Source organism: Tupaia chinensis, unplaced genomic scaffold, assembly GCF_000334495.1.
Source record: "Tupaia chinensis unplaced genomic scaffold, TupChi_1.0 Scaffold000094_1, whole genome shotgun sequence".
Taxonomy (NCBI): Eukaryota; Metazoa; Chordata; class Mammalia; order Scandentia; family Tupaiidae; genus Tupaia; species Tupaia belangeri.
In genome coordinates, this window is record NW_006159556.1 from 6,608,969 (window position 1) to 6,614,090 (window position 5,122).

Sequence of the window (5,122 nt, forward strand, 5' to 3'; positions counted from 1 at the left end):
CAATTGTTAGAAAGAGACAGAGAGAGAGGGAGAGGGAGAAATCACCCCACAATAGGCCCTGGTCACACCACAATTCCTTCTCTGTTTCTCTTGGTTAGGATTTTTGGGTATGTATCCACATGGTGTGTTTTTTAAGTCACCAGTGTTGCGATTCCAACTGTGGTCAGCCATGTGGGATCTGTTTCCCTTAACCATTAGACTACAGGGTCAGCCCTAAACTAATATATGGGAACTTAGATATACAGACCTATGATTTAGGATCGAATTAGGGAGCAATTTGACATCATATATAACATTAAAAATATGCATACATATACCTTATCAAATTCATTTCTAGATTTATAGCATAGGGCAGCAATCTCTAAACATTTTGTTTTCAGAACCCCTTAATGTTTATAAAAATTGTTGATATCAGAGATACAAAGACCAACATCCAAGACACTTGGCTTGAGCTCATCAGCAGGACCGCAGCCCAGCTTGCTGTCAGAGAGGAGGGGTTCTCTGGACTTTAAGAATCAATACTTGGGTCCTGTAATCCCAGAAATAGAGGGAGCAACAGGGAGACCCTGTGATCCCAGAGACAGAAGGTAGGAGCTGCTGTCCCATATGTGTTGACTCTGTTGTGCCCCTCACCCACCCAGGAACAAAAGGTAGGCCCAAGCCAAGAACAGTATAGTGGAAATCCCAGACACCATTAAACAGCTGGATATCCACATAATAGGTATTCCATAAGGTGAAGAGACAAGTAAAAGGCATAGAAAACATCTTTCATAATGTATTAGCTGAAAACTTTCGATATTTAGAGAGGCATGCAAAATCCAAATCCAGGAAATACAAAGGACACCAAATAGCTATAAGGCATAGCATAATCAAATTATAAAAATTAAAGACAATATTCTAAAAATGGAAAGATAAAAATGCCAGGTTACTTACAAAGATTCCCACATTAGACTAACATCGGATTTCTCAACTGAAACAATGCAGACTAGAGAAGACTGGGAAGACATATTTGCAACTTTGAAAGAAAAGCAATTTCAGCAAAGAGTACTATACCTCTTTTCCCCCTTCCAAGGGGGAAAGAGAAATAAGATCATTCCCAAATAAACAAATGCTGAAAGAATTCACGAAAATGAAACTAGCTCTTCAGGAAATACTTAAGGGACTATTATTACACCAGAAAAACTAAAGGGAGACAAGTAGAAGTAAGAGAACATATAGCAGCTAGGAAAAAAGGATATGTCCACACATATTGATACTAACATTGGATGTTAGAACTATAATTCCCAACTAAAAGGCTGAAAATGCAGATTCAACTATTGTACATACAACAGGTTTAAATGCAAATTCACCAATTATTTGATAGTTACCTCCACAGGTTTTAATTTACATATTTATTATAACCATTACTCATTGTATAAAACTAGATAATAGAGGAAAAGCCCAAAATGTTATAAGTAGCTGAATCTTTTTCTGTAACAAATTTTTGAAAGGTTAAAAATCACAAACATCGCAAAGCCTATAAATCACTGGCTTTTACCATATTTTCACTTTTAAACATTTTTTTTTCCAATTTAGTTTTGTTTTTGTTTTCTTGAGAACTTATTTCTTTAAGCACAGTGTGGTACTATGGTCTTACAAGAACTCATAGTATATGGGACCAGCAGTTGGCATAATGGCCATGTTGTTGGACTTCCATGCAGTAGACTGCAGTTTGAGTTCTGGATCCAGTGGTTTAAACTCACGTTGGGCGTGTGTGTGTGTGTGCATGCCCAAAATTCCGAGAGGAGAATGAAGGAGAAGGGATTGCAGTGTGGCCATCCCCCCTGGGGAGTGATTACTTGCTTTCTGTCTCTCTGTCTTTCTGGCGAGCACATGAACCCTATAGCAAAAACCTCTCAAAAAAAGAAAAAAAAAGAAAAAAGAACTCAGTATGTGAGTAAAAGTTTCCTTTTTAAAATCTCTTCCTAATGAGCTAGGGTTATACATACGCAATTTTATGTACCTCTAACTTTTCCAGTGATTAATACCCACAGATTTTTTTCAGATTATAAACTCTCCCACAGTCTTCTACATGGAAAATTACACATTTTTCTTTTATTGGATATGTTAAGATTATCTTTGTTAATTTATGAGATCTTTTGTTGCCTGATTTTTTTTTTTTTTTAAGATTGTATTACTTGATTTTATTTTACACTAGGTACTGGGCACAGAGCAATCCTCCTTAATAAAGTTGACAGCTTTGCTCAGAACTTTTTAATAATGCACATTTTTTAAAAAGGTATTCATCTTACAAATTGTTCTACACTCCAAATATACAATAGCTTGGAAAACAACGTTTAGAAAATAAAAGCCAATGTAAAAAGACAGATTAAAACAACTAGAACAGTACAGGTTTTATATGGCTCCGATGTTACAGTTTTCTTACTGCATCATCAATGTCAGAAATCTATTCCTTCAGCTGGCTCCATTGCTCCGGATTTAAAGAAACACCTTTTCTTCCTGGTTTCATTTCACCTCCTAGATCCACCCAATATTCCCTAATATCAGTTAGAACTTTCCCTTTTAAATACCGAATACTGACATATCTCATTTTTCCAATTCGAAACACATTATCATCTCTGCTGCCGCTGCTCTGTTTGGAAGATGAGAGTTCTAGAACTTTCACCAGTCTTTTGCTTCTTTACAGATTTTTTTGGAGCAACTTGCTTTTTCCTCTTGAACTTCTTTTTTTTTTTTTTTTTTGGGTGGGTTTTTTCACTTATGGGCCATTCACCAGACAGAGAGAGAGAGAGACAGAGAGATAGAAAGCGAGAAATCACCCCCCAGGGCAATCCCTTCTCCTCCATTCTCCTCTCGGGATCTTGGGCACGCACGCACACGCGCCCGGCGTGAGTTTTAAGCCACCGGGTCGGGGACGCAAACCGCGGTTGACTAGGTGGGAGTCCAGTGACATAGCCATTACGCTAACTGCTGGTTCCCTTCCTCTTGAACTTCTTGTCAACTTCACTGTCACAATCACTGCCAGGAGAGCTTGATGGAACAAATTCCTTTGATTTAGGCATTGCTCAGCTCCGGCTCCCGGACAACTTTCTGCTCATTTGTTCCTCTTGCAACTCTGTTGCCTCAATTTTAATCAACATGTTTTTCTTTAGAACTGTATCTCACAGTAAAAAAATGTTATAGACAATTCAGTACCTACTTGCAGAATATTCATTGCAGTGGGTTTCCAATGTTCACAGCATAATAAAATGTTAAACGTTGAAGGTGGTGAATATGTTTATATCCTTGATTTGTTTATTATACACCACATACATGCTTTTAAAGAGCATTCTGTACCCTACAAAGATGTGTAAGATTATTGGTAAACCATAAATTGCAATAAATATACAAAGAGAAAAAAAATGTTGGGCTCCCCTAATAGCTCTTGTTTATGTAAATAAATAATAAAATGTTAAACGTTGAAGGTGGTGAATATGTTTATATCCTTGATTTGTTTATTATACACCACATACATGCTTTTAAAGAGCATTCTGTACCCTACAAAGATGTGTAAGATTATTGGTAAACCATAAATTGCAATAAATATACAAAGAGAAAAAAAATGTTGGGCTCCCCTAATAGCTCTTGTTTATGTAAATAATATCTACCATATATATATATATATATATATTTAATTGCCAGTGGGCTCATGCACCTGCCAGAAGAAAACACAGAGAGAGAGAGGGAGAGGGAGAAAGAGAAAGCACCCCTTCCCCCATGGAGTGTGATCACACAGCAATGCATTCTCTTCTATTTCTCCATCATTTAGGGATTTTGGGTGTGCACACACACACAGGCCAGGTATGTTTTTCAAGCTACCAGGGCTGGGATTCAAACCACAGTAGGCCAAATGGGATCCAGCTTCCCTAACCACTGGACTATAGGGCTAGTTCAAGACTAATTTCTTGAGTAATTCATTTTGGGATAAGAATAACAAATGTATTATACATAAATATTTGCACATACCCTATGTATAGCCTCTGTATACTTTACGTCATCTCCAGATTACTTGTAATACTTAATATAATGTGTAACTATGTAAACAGCTGTTATATTGTATTGTTCAGGGAATAATAACAAGAGAAAAAGCTTTCATGTTCTGTACAAATGCTACCATTGTAGATGGGGGAACCTATGGATATGGAGGACCAACTGTATGCTTGTGTGTATATGCATATACATGTATACACACACACAGAAGTGGGGGGGAGGAGAGAGAATGTGGCACAATACAATGTCAACAATTTGGTAAACTAAATGAAGAAATTTAAGAGTTCTTTTGGGGGACCAGCAGTTAGCTTAATGGCTATGTCACTGGACTCCTACGTAGTCGACCACAGTTCGCATCCCGGACCCGGTGGCTTGAAACTCATGCTGGGCACGTGTGCGTGCGTGCCCAAGATCCCGAGAGGAGAATGGAAGAGAAGGGATTGCGGCATGGCCATCCCCCCTGGGGGGTGATTTCTCACTTTCTGTCTCTATGTCTCTCTCTGTCTGTCTGGCGAGCGCATGTGCCCTATAGCAAAAATCTCTCTCAAAAAGAAATGTTCTTTTGTATAGTTCTTACTGATTTTCCAGGACTGAACACTTGCACAATGAAAGATCTATATTCAAAAACCCAAACTCAAACCACTTGGGCATATTTACTCCACAGCTGCACAGGGACAGAGGCATATTGCAGCAGGCATAGTGATCGTTTGCATGATTTCTGTCTTTGTCAACAGGGAAGGAAATATAGGGAGCAGAAGAAAAACAATTTATTTCATTAAACTTTAAGGGATGAACATTATGACACTAGCATTCCCAGAGGTTAAGAAAACACTTTGGGGGACTAGCAGATGGCATAATAGTTATGTGGGTGGACTCTCACATGGTTGACTGTGGTTCAAGTCCCAGACCCGGTGGCTTGAAACTCACACTGGGTGCATATGGGTGCATGCCCAAAATCCTGGGAGGAGAATGGAGGGGAAGGGATTGAGGCATGGCCTCAATCACCCCCAGGGGGTGATTTCTCGCTTTCTGTCTCTGCCTCTTCCTGTCTCCCCAGTGAGTGCATGCATCCTTTTTTTTTTTTTTTTTTTCA

General features: G+C 38.7%; 1 pseudogene; it reads right to left on the minus strand.

Moving 5' to 3' along the window:
- Positions 1-2,410: 2,410 nt before the first annotated feature.
- LOC102502180 (activated RNA polymerase II transcriptional coactivator p15-like) lies at positions 2,411-3,062 on the minus strand (annotated as a pseudogene).
- Between the last annotated feature and the right edge of the window lie 2,060 nt (positions 3,063-5,122).